The sequence below is a fragment of the Sapajus apella genome, unplaced genomic scaffold, assembly GCF_009761245.1.
Source record: "Sapajus apella isolate SASKATOON/1434 unplaced genomic scaffold, GSC_monkey_1.0 scaffold36, whole genome shotgun sequence".
NCBI lineage: Eukaryota > Metazoa > Chordata > Mammalia > Primates > Cebidae > Sapajus > Sapajus apella.
In genome coordinates this window covers 28,591,120-28,606,947 of record NW_022436976.1, presented here as the reverse complement: position 1 = coordinate 28,606,947, position 15,828 = coordinate 28,591,120, and the positions used below count along the sequence as shown (strand labels likewise).

At 41.6% G+C, this 15,828-nt stretch overlaps 1 protein-coding gene across 10 annotated transcripts in view; it reads right to left on the bottom strand.

The window, feature by feature from the left end:
• Positions 1–15,828, bottom strand: part of DAB1 (DAB adaptor protein 1) — a 1,264,232-nt gene that overhangs the window by 302,035 nt on the left and 946,369 nt on the right. Inside the window, exon 1 of one of the 10 annotated variants that reach the window (XM_032297128.1) lies at positions 14,058–14,608. The exons of the other annotated variants lie outside the window; for them this stretch is intronic. The gene's annotated coding sequence lies outside the window, so the exon portion shown is untranslated. Of the gene's footprint in view, positions 1–14,057; positions 14,609–15,828 lie in introns of those variants that run through there. 10 annotated transcript variants of the gene reach the window in all.

The following is a 15,828-nucleotide window of genomic DNA, read 5'->3' as shown; positions in this document are numbered from 1 at the left end:
TGTAGATGTATAGGTATGAATGTATGTACGTGTTGATCTGCAACTACTTCCTATCTCTGTCCACTAAAAGGGCCTAGAAGCAAAGACACCCAAGCAACAATGAGACACCTACTACTTAGATTTTGGTTTCTGTTATCATTTTCCTGCAAAAGAAACCAAGGCTTATTAGGAAAAATGAATTATTTCAGAGCTGGCACACGGCAGGTACACAATGAGCCTGAAATATCGTGTTATTCCAGAAATTAAGTACTCAAAACAAAAAATGATGAGGGAATTTTATAAAGGACACAGAAGTCATCATGAAGAATTCTCACCAGCCTAATCAGGAACGATTTAAACACCAATATAATCAAGGATGGTAAGAAATAACAAACCATTGAAAAAATAGGAATCCACAAATCTATACTGATGACAGACAGACAAACAAATGGGATAAGAATGGAAGGTTGTCTTGCTTACAGCAGAACAGGTGCTGACTAGTAAATACCAAGGGAGCACTGGAGTTATAAAATCAACATTTTACAGCCATGAGTAAAGATAGGTCAGGCAAGAATCACCAACAGATGCCAAGTCCAGGGAAACATTTTTGATAAGAAGCAGAGTATTCACAGGTCTTAAACCATCTTCCCACTTATTGTTTATCAGTTCCAAGAGAAACTTTGTAATTACATAGTGGAGAAATTGGACAAAATCTTGCTAAGAAAATTAACATCAACAAACAGGGGCAGATGGAGAGCATGTGATACCCTGAGCAGAACACAACATCACTATGCAGTACTGTGTAATATTCTGGCCAGGAATCTAATCAGATTAGTCATTTAAAAAATGGGAAGGGGAGAGCTGTATTCATTGAAAATGTAATAAAAGACAAAGAGAAGCTGTGGACATATTTTAGATTAAAAGAAATTAAGCAGCAAAACAATTAAATGTCATACCTAGATAGGATATTGTACTGGTGAGAAAAGAAATGTTAGCCCTCCAAAATTATTGAGCCAGCTGATAAATTTGCATATGAATAGCAAATCAGGTGAACATATTGCATCAATGGTAAATTTGTTTAAGTTGAAAACTTTCCTGTGGTTATATGAAATAGTATACCTGTTTTTAGGAAACACACTAAATGTTCAGCAATAAAGGGCCAAGATATGTACACTTTACATTCAGATGATTCAGAAAAAAATTCATGTATGTGTATGCATATGTGTGTGAATATACACAGAGAGAAAATGCACAAATGATAAATCAAGTAAGATAAAATATCAGCAATGGGTAAATCTAAGTAAAGGGCATGGGGTGTTCTTTGCATATCCTTATTCCTATACTTTTTCCTGTAATCATAAGATTATTTCCAAATTAAGAAAAAGAGAAAAAAAAAAAAAGGCCTAGCTCAAACTCTAGCACAAGGAAGTTTGCGACTAAGTAAACTCTGGCCTCACTTTTCTCCTAAGTTCAAACCCATTCCAGCTCCCTAGATGGCATGCTTTCTAATTCCCAAGGCTAGCTGAGTTTAAAATTAGTTTATGGCTGCCAGTTCTGATTACAGATTCCACCTTCACCCTGTATCTCCCCAAACTGCGCAACTCGGCAGAAGATGGACCAAGGTTGTACGGAAGAGGGTTCTTTCTTCCTGAACTCTAAACTTCCTCTCTAGGCTGTATTCTATGCCGACACAGACTTTTCATGCTCCTGCCTGCTGGACCACTGCAGGTTCCTTTAATTACTCAGCCTGAGTAGGCCTTTTGTAGATTATCTCCCTCTCCATCCCTGGGACTATGTCATTAGCCTGTCAATCTTTTTTTTTTTTTTTTTTTTTAAGTACCTCAAAGATTCTGATCTGACCAAGACAATCTGGAAAAGGTCTAAAATGTCCCCATGCTGCATATTTGATCTTTTCAGGATCAAGACAACAGGAAAAGGTAAAGCCTTTCTGGAACCCAGTGGCAGCAGTTCTGTAAAGCTGCTGTGGGTGGGAGAGGTACAAGTGCTATAGAAACTTTTGGCAGAATATTGAGAGATGCTGTATCTTTCTGCTAATAAAGGACCACCATCATTGCAGCAGAGGTACAACCAACATCTACTTTGCCCAAACCTTTCAAGAAAAATAATACACTGATAGGACATATCCCTAGCTTTAAAACTTTGAAGCCCATAAAACTGATAGATTTACAACCTTAGCGTGGACCTAATCAAAGCTCTCTTGCCAAAACTGTAACAAGAAAGGGGAGAAAACAAATCACAAATATGGGAGACATATCTGAGCCTAACAGCTCATCTTCATTATGTGGCACTGTTACATTTACTACACATTATGAAAAAAAAAATAGAATTTTAGGCAATTTATAGAGAGCTATTTTCTATAATAGGATAAACTAAATAAATGAGAAACTGGAGCAAAGAAACACAAAGAATTAGAAATGAAGATGAAGGCAGAAGCAAGAATAAGACACCAAAAACACTGATACAGTTGTAGAAGATGCGCTATATATTTGGCTATGAGATTCCTAGAAGCCAAAGCAAAGAGAGAAATATGCTCAGTTACAATTTCACAGTCTATACAACTTTTTTCCTTCAGGCCAGAAGTAGAGAAAGAAAACTATCAGCTTTCATGAAATTGACACTGGTATCATAGATGTTAACATAAGCAATGTCTCCATAAAATTCCAAAAGAGAATGTTCCACATCTCTTACTGTATGCTGAGATCATAACACTGAGAGCATAATACTAATATAATAATTTTAAATAGGGTCCAAACAATGTGGCACAAATCCATTTAAGTTGTTTATGAACAAGGCATATATTCTTTTTAGTAATTAAATTGAAAGATAAATAAGTGGGATCTTGCTATACAGTATATGATGGTCTAACTTTCCTAGGGTAAAATCTAAAATTAAACAAACTAATATTTTTTATCAGTTTACTCATCTGTAAAATGGAACAATAATAGAATAATCTCATAAATTTATGTGAAAAGTATTTTTGGAAAAATAAAATGCTATGTTCCAGAAGGCAGCACTCTTGTTACTCAGACATCAGTTAGTCTTTGGCAAGGCAAACAGGGAGGGAACAAAATGTGTTTCTGTAATCAAACTTGAAGCTAACAAAAGCCAGAATCAGGTTTCAGCAATATTAAAGGAATTTATTTGACAGAAACATGGCATACTTAGGAACATTTCATTTAACTAATGGATCACATAGTTTCATTAAGTATTTACAGCACCATGAAAATTCATTACATAAACTCTTAGGGTATCAGAAAAAAACAAGTGTATAAACCTAAAATAATTCCATTAGTGAGTGTTTTCAATGCTTGGGACTCCAGTTACATCCAACCTTCTAAAATTCTCACCTCTAATTTTACTAAAACACATCTATCAGTAGTTGGCAGAATCTAAACTAAAGCAGCAAGCTGTCCAAGGGGCTGGGCTGGAAGCCTACCTGACTCCACCATTGACTGCCTAGGGAAATTTAGGCCTTTAAGCTCTTTAACCAGCCTCAGCCTCAATTTCTTCATCTATAAAATGGGAATAACTTTTTATCTCACTGGGCTTACAGGAGACCAAAATGCACAAAGCTATATAAAATGTCACAGCTGCTTGCCTTGTGTTCAGCTCATACTCTTCTCCCCTCATCCTGTTTTTCTCTCCCCTGTCACACAGCTGTGTGTCTATCTCCCCAGCAGGCCTTAACCTGTCCCAAACCTCAGTGGGAATGTGCCCTATACACCTTTGTATCCACACCAGCCCCCTGCACAGGGCCTGCCATGTTGTACTGGTTGGCAACAAATATTTAAATAAGGAAGCAAATCCACTCATTCATTGAACAAGTAGTTATTAAACACCGATTCTTTGATAGACCACTGTTTTAGATGCTTAGAAAGGAATAAAGATGAGGTGATCCCAACTGCAAGGAACTCAAATCGTTAGGGAGGCAAAAAGAGACAGTGATTGCATGGTGTGCTAACAGTGGTAGGAGAGAAATCACAGGATTCTCAAAAATGTAGAGGATAGGCACTGTCTCAACCTGGAGATGCTACAGGGTGGGGTGAGTTAACAATGGCAGTGCACATGGAAGACTTCTGAGAAGAGGAGATCCTTTGACAAAGTTCAGGAAGACTAGTACATGTTAGTCACCTTATGAAGAAAAACTGTGGATGATGGCATGAAACAGAGAGAAGACATAATCGATCCCAGGAACTCAGTTCATCATGGCTGGGTAGTAACAAGAGGCAAGTCTCAAGTCTGCAGAAGGAGACAGAAGTCAGACAGACTGCAGGGGGCCTGAATTTAGACCCTGGCAGCAAGGCGCTTCAAGGGGTCCTGTAAACCCGGTGGTATACAACTCAAGGAGGCTCCAAGAAAATCCACGGGGTGGGGAAATCAAACTCTACAATGCCTAAGATTATTTTTATCTATAAAAATAAATACAGGCCGGGTGTGGTGGCTCATGCCTGTAATCCTAGCACTTTGGGAGGCTGAGGTGGGTGGATCACCTGAGGTCAGGAGTTCAACACCAGCCTGGCCATCATGGTGAAACCCCATCTTTAAAATAAATAAATAAATAAATAAATAAATACAAGTTTGTTTATGCAGATTAACAGTAGCACATGTATGTAACCATATTCAAAAATTCATACCCTGGTGGAGACCTCAAAAATTATTCATTGATTCATTTACTACTCACAGGTGACAGAGGCCACCACGGTGGGATAACAGGGGAGCAATCATGTTCTTACAAAATGGTGCTTGTCCAGGAATTGCCCAGGGACTGTCAGCCAAGCAAAAGACTGCTGCATGAAGGGAGTAAGTTTACAAGCACATGTGCTTCCATTTTCTTTTCCAAAGAGGTCCTAGATAAATGAATCTTCAAAACAAAGGTAAAAAGCATACCCAACTCCTTCGGAACATAGTCATTAAATCCCAAGTTCTGTCAATCAAATCAAATCAACACACATTTCCTAAACACTGACTCTGTGTAAACAGACCTGTAAATGTTGGAGGTACAGAGGGAAATTAATCAAGGGCTGGCCACAGATACAGCCTCGCAGGGCTGAGTCTGACCTCAGGTGCCCATCACACTTGCTCCCCAAAACACAGATTCTAAAGGGACACTTCCCTCATTGGCCTTTTTAGCCAGACGTCATTACTCTATTTAACCCTGCTCCACACCAGCCAGAGGAGGGGAGGCAGGCCCACTGTGTTTATTTGCTCTTGGAAACTGAACACCCTGTACTCATCCCTGTTTCCTCCACAGAGTGTTTGAGTAACGTGAACTACTGCTATTCCCTGGGGTCTTGCAGGGAGAAAAGACAAGTATTTAATGCTGGCCTCCCTGTGAAGGGGATTTTAAATAAACAAATGCCACATTTGGCAGCTTCACCTGCTGATTTACCTAAAATATATACCGCCATTATTTACTCTCCCTTCCACAAGCTGCATTTCATTATCTTCAGAGTTGACAATCAGAAAGAGAACAGAAGCAACATCCATAAGTAGCAAGCCTAGCTAGTGCAACAGATGTCCCCAAGCTGCTCCACTTCAAGAGTGGACCTGGGCAGGGACTCATCCTGCAGTCATGCACATCTCAGTGACTGTCTGGGTCCCAGTGAGCATCAGTAGATTCCTCCTATAAGAGCCTTGCCCACTGGCCCCACTTGATGTGCTGCCAATAGATGCCACCTTCTCCCTCTGGAAGGAAGGCAGAGACAGGTGGCAGGCTTTCTCTCATCACTGATAACCTGTTTTTTCTCGTTGCTCTCCTCAAACATCAAATTTTTACCACCTTCCTTTTGACAAAAAGGACTATCATCTTCCTTTAGCTCGCTAATGATTTGCTAGTCCAATCTCAATTACTGTAAAATGGATACATGGATGGCTCAAATTTTCTCCACAAAAGGATCTGCGCTTGACGGGAAGCAACCCAATTTCCACAATTATCTCCCTGACAAAAAGCACACGCAAACAGCGATAACCGTGTTTTCCTGAAGCCATAAATGAGAATGGATGCTCTGACAAAGGATGTCTTCTTGTTGTTGTTTCCTGATTTGTGAATGTATTTATTGGAACCATCTCACAAAAACATAAAAATTCTATCACACTTGGAAAGTAAGGAGCAAATCAGCAACACGGAAAAGCCTCCTCACTGTTTCACCCTGCAAACCACTACAAACTCAAACTCCGCAGCCCAGGAAGACTTCGCTGACGACCCACCTGCGCTCACTCCTTGCACACCATACCTCTATGAGTAAGAGCACAGTGGGCGGCTCCCGAGTGTCGCTGCACACTGGAATGACCTGAGGAGCTGACACCCATCCCTGGGATTCTTACTTAATTGGTTTCAGGTCCAGCATGGGCGCTGGTAATTTTTTTTTTAATTTTATGTTTTAGAGACAGAGTCTCACTCTGTTGCCCAGGATAGCGTGTAGTGGTATAATCACAGCTTACTGCAGCCTCCAGCTCCTGGGTTTGAGGGATGCTCTCACCTCAGCCTCACAAACAGCTGGGATTATAGGTGCACAACAATGCACCCGGCTTGACACAAGGAGGCTTAAAAGCTTCCCACGTCATTCCAAAATGCAGCCAAGTTTGGCAAACACAGGAATAAAGGTTAAGAGAACTTGGCATGACTCCTCTCACTACTTGGGTAGGGTTGAGCATGTTATTTAACTCCCCGCACCTGAATGTGTTCACTGCAAAATGCTATGACTATGAATACTTACTACATCTGACTATAGTATTAAATGATGTAATCCACATAAAATATTTACCTCATAGTGGGAAGTGCTGGTGGAAAGCAGAAAAATTCCCCTCCCCAAAGATGCTCAAGCCCTAATCACTGGAACTTGATGTAGATGACTGAGATAAGGAAAACTGGGGCTTCTGAACTCCTGAGATTTAGCTGACATTCGAGGTTTTGAACAAATGAGACCAGAGAGATCCTGGGATGGGGGGAATATATACTGCATGAAGGATGAATGTGGATCTTTGGGGTGGGAGGGCAGACAGTGGTGGACAGAATGGTGATCCCACAGATGCCTGCTCCCTAACTTCTGGAGCCTGTGAACATGTTGTCCATCACATGGCAAAGGAGTTGTACATGTTGCTGCCCTGCTGCCTGCTCTGTCCTTCGCCCCAGATGAGTCCCAGCTGGCTGGGCCTGGGACAGTTCCCTCCCCAAGGACAATTTGCTGCCTGACCAGGAGTCACAACTCAGCCTGGCAGAAAGAACCATATCCAAGTTGGATATATAAGACGACATGCATATTATCTCTTTCAAGAATTTAAATTTGGTAATACAGGCTCTGTCCACTGGTAGAGAGCCCAGAAGTGCAGAACAGGGAGAAGCCAGGAGGCAGGAAGGCCAAGACTTAGCAGAAGTTGTGAGTCAGCAGAAGTGAGGACTGGCAGAAGCCACTAAGTAGAGAAAAAAAACAGGTAAGTAAGAAGGGGAAAGAGACATTTTCAGTACAAGTAGAAACTGAAGGCACCCAATGGCAAGGATCAAACAAAATTCTGTGCAACAGGAACAACATGATACCCAATCCCAAGAGAGACCCAGGATTCTTCCTTTAGAAAGTCATACCCAGTCTCCATGAGGCCAGGCTCTACAGCTATTCCTAACTCCAGAAAAACTCCCCGCTGTCTTACTGCTGTGCGTGGCCTTAAAATGCCATACTCTTCCTTATTGTGGGGGCCTGCCACAAACAGCCTGAAGCTCCTGCTCTGATGCACATAACTGTGCCTGTATTAGTCCATTCTTGTATTGCTATCGAGAAATACCTGAGTCTGGGTAATTTGTAAGAAAAGAGGTTTATCTGGCTTATGGTTCTGGGAAGGCTTCAGGGAGCTTTTACTCAAAGCAGAAGGGAAGGTTCAGCAGGAACAGGCACTTCACAAGGTGAAAGCAGGCGCAGGACAGAAGGGGGGGGGAGGTGCCACATCTTTTCAACAATCAAGTCACCTGAGAACTCCCTCACTATTGTGAAGACAGTATTAAGGGGATGGTGCTAAACAATTCACGAGAAATCAGCGGAGGCCGATGATCCAGTCACCTCCCAACCTGTAATACTAGAGATTACAATCCAGCATGAGATTTGGACAGGGACACAGATCCAAGCTATATCACTGTTACCTGATGTCTGGCAAAGAAAAGCCATGAGCATCACTGTCTCACGGGCTTGCCCTGGGATTTCAAACTGTGGCTCCACCAAGTCCCAGATATGTGACCTTTGGCAAATCTCTTGAAGTCTTTGAGCCTCCCTCTGCACCTCTGGAAAGGTGGGAAATTGGTACCTCGCCCATAACGGTTGCTGAGTAGAATAAATAAGGTAATATATGCAAATTGCTTGGTACTAGAGGAGGTGTTCATTACCTATTGTTTGCCTTCCCTTCTCTCTATTCCATTTGCATATACTTCTTTGGAATGAAAAGAAAGGTATTTCTGATATTTATTTGCTGTATCATATAACTGTTGATTATTTAATGCATACTTCTCAAAATGAATTAGAAAATAATTATTAATACCAAAAAAATTATTTCTCCTATGATGTGAAATCTGATATGTTCACTTAGCCTGATCTTCAGGCTCTAGTTCAGCATATCTCCCCAAACTCACAGCTCAGGTCAGCATCCTCATGTAAAATACAAGCTAAGGGAAGACAATAGCTTGCTGGTCCGAGAACCCAGAGTGCACCTTGGTTATTCAATACCACACCTCTTCACCTATTCAAACTCAGCTCACCTTTGGAAGTGCCAACAGGAAATTGAAGACAAATTCACACTATTTCAGAAGACTTATAAAGAGATGATTTACACATGAGTGGAATGGGTTGAAGGGAAACCCCAAAGGACACTGGAGTGTCCCAGGGAGAGAAGAGCAGAACTGTTACCTCTTCTAGGCCTGAAAGGATGAGAGGAGGAAGGGGCTACTAGACTAGGAGGGAACCTTGAAGAAACAGTTCCTTTAAAAGGAGCAGTAGCCTTCATTCTAGGAAGCAGCAAACCTCAGGCAAGCCAGCAGGGAGAAAGAAGCTGAAAAAGGGATCAAAAACACAGAGACTTCCCGCTCCTTAGCCTCCTGCTAGGACCCAGCACTGGCTAATCCCCGTAAGTGGCCAAAGGGTCAGAAAACTCACAGATGAAAGAGAAATGGATGCAGTCCACACGGGTCAGCTTCCCAGAGCATGAGAATAGGGCAGTGAGAGCCCCTGGAGGGGCAAGCAGAAGACAGCCAAAGGCCCAAGTGAAGCCCTCCTGCTCCAGGAGGAATTTCCTATCGCAGCCTATATTCTTCAAAATTCCCAGGGAACCACATGCCTCTATGTCTACTATAACAGAGCATAAAACAGAAGGGAGAAATGAAGAAATGAAAACAATTATATTCATGAGAACCTACTAGGCTTTACATTCTGTGCTAAGCAATGTACATTCCTCATGCTAGTACATCTTTACAATCCGAGAAGGCAAGTTATGATTATTCTCATTTTGTAGTAGTGGAAACAGAGGCACAGAAGTCATGAGCTATCAAGTCCCAGGTCCCATTCCTATTGTGAATCCAGCCTAGAACCCAAGTGTATTTGGTTCAAAATATCACAATGTTTCCACAAAACCATACAGCCTTCAAAAATTGTCATTTCTTATCTATCTATATCTTGTCCCTTGAAGAGCCTGAAGACCATCTGAGGGCTTAGATGGTCTTCTATTTCTTTTGCATCTTCCTTTGCCCTTGTGCTAATAAGATGCAAGAAAGCTCCACATATATATTAGGTGATAAATAAAATCACAAAATCTTTGAAATCCCCACATTCCTATTTTTTTTTCTTAGTTTAAATGTGGCACATATATACCACGGAATACTATGCATCCATAAAAAAGGATGAGTTCATGTCCTTTGCAGGGACACTGATAAAGCTGGAAACCATCATTCTCAGAAAACTAACACAGGAACAGAAAGCCAAACACCACATGTTCTCACTTATGAGTGCAAGTTGAACAATGAGAACAGACACAGGGAGGGGAATATCATGCACCAGGGCCCGTCCAGGGGTCGGAAGCTAGGGGAGAGATAGCATTAAGAAATATACCTACTGGAGATTACAGGCTGATGGGTGCAGCAAACCACCATGGCACATGAATACCTATGTAACAAACCTGCACATTCTGTACATGTATCCCAGAACTTATTTTAAAAAACAAAAACAAACAAACAAACAAAAAATTTGCTCCCTGAATGCTTGGGAAGACTGATTTGAATAAAACTAAAGAAAAAAAAAAGCCTGTTTTGCCAAACACTTAGAAACTTCTTTTCTCTCTTAGAACAGACTTTTTTTTTTTCAGATATCTTATATTGGGATTCACAACTCATCACACCCACAAGAAGTACCCCTAGGCTCCTTGTCTGTTCAGGCAAACACTTGGTAAATTCAGAAAACAGTTTAGATTAATTTCTGCTTGCCAAGTACAAGGCTTCTGGGTAGCCTTCTCTTATGCAAAATTTTAAAAGAAATATTATGGTCATTTACTTAAACATGTCCGACAACGTTTTTTAAAATGAACCCTTTGGATAAAGTTTTACTAATAATAAAAACAATAAAATAATAATGCAACCATGGCAGCTCTGTATATTTGATATTATGTGTGTGCAATCTTACCTGGTGAGAATTTTTATTTTAATTTATTTATTATACTCTAAGTTCTGGAGTACATGTGCAGGTCGTGCAGGTCTGCTACATAGGTATACACACGCCATGGTGGTTTGCTGCATCCATCGCTCCGTCATTTACGTTAGGTATTTTTCCTAAAGCTATCCCTCCCCAAACTCCCCACGCCCTGCTATTCCTTCCCTAGCCCCCCAACGCACCTGGTGAGAATTTCTAAAAGCCCCCAAGTGCCTTTCTGACATTTTGTCATTAACTGCTTTTGCCTTCTCTGCAGGGTAGCAAAGGTGAGCTGGTGTAGGCTTCAAGTGCAGGTTGAGGCCTGAGGCCCAAACAACTCGCTTTCTCCACTCCACACTCACCTCCCATTTAACAGGAAGACAGCAGACCTTGTCAGAACATAGCAATAGTGAAAGGAAAGGGTCTCGCAGTTTCCTCCAATCTCCCTCTGTCTGTGCACTCATTTGACATTTCCTTTCTAACGACTGTCTGGGTTTGCCAAATACTTTCTCTTTTGTACTCTCATTTCTTCTTCATGGTGCTGTCCCCATTTTATGATGGCTGGAGATGATATAAGCCACAGATTTTCCAGCTAAATGGAACTGGACTCCATGCCTTTTGAGTCCAAGATCTTTTATGTACCTTGTAAACACCACCTGACTCCTGGCTCTATATTAGGCTTCCTTAATTAGATTATCAACCCTAGTACAGGTACTGCCACCCTGAATGACAGTGAAAGAGCAGGACCTGTTGTTAGTGAGTTGCCCACAATCTTCCTCAATCCTCCCCAGCGGGTGAGACCACACCTCCTTCCCCATCTGTTGAATCTAAAACACACCTCCCAGACAACACCTCCTTCTCCATCTGCTTAGTCTAGGCCACACCCTCTTTCCCATTGTGTTGACTCTAAGCCACACCCTTTCCTGTCAGTTGAATCTAGACCACACCCCCTTTCCTGTCTGCTGAACCTAGGCCACACCCTCCTTCCCTTTTCGCTGAATCTAGGCCACACCCTCTTTTCCTGTCTGTTGAATCCAGACCACATCCTCTTCCCTATCTGTTGAATCCAGACCACACCCACTTTCCTGTCTGTTGGATTTAGATCACACTCCCTTTTCTGTTTGTTAAATACAAGCCATACTTTCCTGAATGTTGAATCTAGACCACACCCCCTTCTCTATCAATTGTCTCTAGACCATACCTCCTAGACCACCTTCTTTCCCTAGATATCAAATCTAGACCACTCCTCCCAGACCAAGCCACCTTCCCCATCTGCTGAATCTAGACTACATCTCCTTTCCAATCTGCTGCATCCCTGCAGCTTTGCCCAGAGCTGTGGGGTCACTAACCTGAATAATAATCCTTTTTCCCCCGTCTGGAGGAACTTCAACCTTTGCTCATTAAAATTTACAGTCTAGTCTGGGAGCGGTGGCTCACACGTGTAATCCCAGCAATTTGGGAAGCCAAGGTGGGTGGATCATGAGGTCGGGAGTTCAAGACCAGCCTGACCAACATGGTGAAATCCTGTCTCTACTAAAAATACAAAAACTAGCCAGGTGTTGTGGCACGTGCCCATAATCCAGCTATTCAGGAGGCTGAGGCAAGAGAATTGCTTGAACCTGGGAGGTGGAGGTTGCAGTTAGCTGAGATCACGCCACTGCACTCCAGCCTGGGCAACAGAGTAAGTAAGACTCCATCTCAAAAAAAAAAAAAAAATTACAGTCTAACTTAGAAGTATTCTTTAGAGATTAAAAAGACCAAAATAAAGATAATAGAATACTAAATGGCTTCCAAGAGCCAAACTAGTAGGTCAGGGTCAGTTAATCCAGGTTTTTAATTGGGTTATCCCTAAAAAATGAACCAGCCTTGATTAGGTGTCCATTAGCTTTCAGTTTCCAGAAAGCAGCAAGCTAGTCCTGCAAACAGTCATTCTCTTGACATCTGTGATTCTCTAAGTATTACCAGTTAATGTCCATGCAAGGAGGACTGGATATATGATCAGAAGCAGCATGAAAAGATCTCCTCTCAGGAATTCCGGGCGGAAACAACCACAGAAAATCACAGGGTTGAAAAAAATTGGTATATCAAATACTCCTTTGAAAAATTTTATGAAAGCTGTGAACACTTTCCCAAAGCTCAAGTCAAGAACTTAAGATGTAAAGTGGGGATTTAAAAAAAAAAAAAAAAAATCAAAAGGGAAACACAAACCCAATAGGTTTTAAAAGTACAATTCAAAAATCATCAGTACTATGTCCACTGACTTTTCATCTTCTTTTATCCAACCATTCTGGTGGCATATTGCCACAAAATCACAGTAAAATAAGAAATGGCTTCTAATAACAATAAGACTGTATGGCTAAAAAGTACTTTCCCATCTAAGTGCCCAGATGAAATTCTCTCAATACCCTCAGGAAAACACAAAATAGAAATCTCAATGGTCATTTTAAAGACTGAGAAACTGAGCCTCTAGAAAGGAAACTGACTTACCCAGGGCTCTAGTAGTGGTACGTGGCTGTAACCAAGCTAAGATACAAGTCTTTATGCTTCCAGTCTAGCGTTTTAAAGATGAAAAGAAACTTGGATATCAGCTGGACCTGTAGCCTACAGCAAGTGTGTCCAAGCAGCAGCCTGTGGGCTGCAGGTAGCCCAGGACGCCTTCGAATGAAGCCCAACACAAATTTTTAAACTTTCTTAAAACATTATGAGCTTTTTTTGATTTTCTTTAGCTCATCAGCTTTTGTTAGGGTTAGTGTATTTTATGTGTGGCCCAAGGATATACTTGTTTTTCCAATGTGGCTCAGGGAAGCTAAAAGATCGGACACCCTCGGCCTAGAGTCTTCACTTTGCATATGAAGGATAGTATCTTAGAAAGATCAAATGCTTTGCCTAAAGTCACGCAATGAGTAAGTTACACAGATCAGTTAGCTAGGTCACCTGATCTTTAGTCCACTTCTGACGCCACTGTGATCCACTAAGCCCATCATTCATAACATCAATCATAGAGAAAACTTCCATATGATTTGTATTATTAGGCAATTTCTAACTTCATTAACTTTTATAGGACTTCTACTCAAAGAATAAGTTATTTTTTAAACATTTCAAAAAGCATAAAAGAGTCTTTTAAAAGAATTAAAGGATAAGACTTCTGCCCACACTTTAGAGGGAGCCCTTTGTACAGAACATAATTTGCCAAAACTCAGGTAACATAACTTAACCAAAACTCAATGTTTTCTAGCATTCTAAGAAACATTTTCCTAGAACTTCAGGCACAGGTGAGAAAGAACTCAGACACAGAAGAAATAACTCAGCAGCTGAAAACAAACAAACCTCAACAACCTAGGTGAATTAATTTCTAAAGAGCTGTACTCAGAGATAAAAAATATTTGAAGTTAAATACTACATTACCCATCTTGATCATGCTGCAGAGAAAAGCTCCAGAACAGACAGCTCTCCTGGCCCTTGTGGGAACTCAAAGACACTCCACAAAGAAGGAAGGACAAAGTACACAGCTGAGATCACAATTAGTGACTTTCAGTGATCTCCAGAGAAGGGGTTTGGCAAGGAGCAATCACATGGGGACATGCAGTTAAGTGTTCTGCCACAAACATCATCAGGGCAAGAGGCATTCATGCACAGACCCTTGCCTCTCCAAACACATTTATTTACTCTTTCAATCAATGCATAGCGTAATTTATAGACTGTGGGCTGTTTTACATGCATTGTTTAGTTCTGAGGACACGGCTTATGTTTAGTGAAGGTTGGTGAACAATAAATCAATCGAGTCTATCAAGTATATAGTATGTCAGATGTTGGTAAATGTTATGAAGAAAAATAAGGATGAGAGGGCTGTAAGAAGTGCTGGAGAGGAGTAAGTCTTTTTAATAAGTAGTTAGCAAAGTCCACACTGAGATGTGATGTTGGAGCAAGACTTCTAAGAGAGTAAAGGAGCATTCCATGCAGAGATGTAGGGGAAGTGCATTTGAGGCAGAAGGAACAGCAAGCCCCAAAAACTCTGAGGCAGAAACAAGCCAAGCGCTTTGACAGTGGAGGTGTTAGTGTGGGACATGGAGGAGAAGGAAAAAGAAGTAAAGGATGAGATCAACAAAGTGAATGCCAGAGCCAGGCCCTGGAGACGAAGAGCATGGCAAGGTCCTTGCTGCTAAGTGGCTCACAGTCTGGCAGTAAGTAAGTAATTGTGCCCAGAAGGCTAGGGTTTTCACCAGTCACTCCCCGTGCAAACCTGGGAAAGGAAAACTTTTGTGAGGCTCCTTTTCCGCATTTGTAAAATAATAACAATAATAATAATCTCATTTCATCTATTCCACTAACCCCGCTCCCATCACTGTAGTGAGATGACTTCAAAATGCTATTGTCATCTCTCTGCAGAAAAACCACATGGGTTTAATAGTTTCATTTGCATGTCAGAGATAAGAAACTTAGACACAGAGAGTTAAAGTTCTTGCTCAAGAAAATACAAATAGAGAGATGGGCATGGTGGTTTACACCTGTAATCCCGTCTACTTGTGGGACTGAGGTTGGGGCGTATGTGAGCCTAGGAACTGGAGGCCGCACTGACAATGACAGTGCCACTCTACTGCAGCCTAGGTGACAGAGCAAGAGCCTATCTCTAAAAAAATAGATAGATGATAGACAGCCAGACTGACAGACAAGCGGAACTCAGATTTGAAAATGTGACTCCAAAAGCCCACTGCTCCAATTTGCTGATGTGATGGCCCCAAGAAAACGACAGCTGTGTCACTCGGCGTGAGAAGGGCCACATGGCCTCATAATGGCTGTCGCTGTTCTAATGACATGGTGAGCTAAGTGGGACAATGGAAAGAAGTGCACCCTCTCATCATGACTGCTGAGCAGTCCCACATGGAGACAAAGCTCAATCTTAGGGTGGCAAGATTAAACCTGCCCTGCTTCTCTAGGCATCTCCACAGACTTGATACGTTTGGATTTCTGAAGGCTGAGCACACTGGGAAACTGAGGCAGCCACCTGAATCATCAAATTCCCCAAGCTTAGAAAGTCAAGCTTTGTGACAATGAATAAAATCAGACATCAAACTCTCTGTAGCTGACTTATAATGATAGAAGTTGTTCTTCCCCACCACCCTGCCAACCACCACACACACACACACACACACACACACACACACACACACACACACAC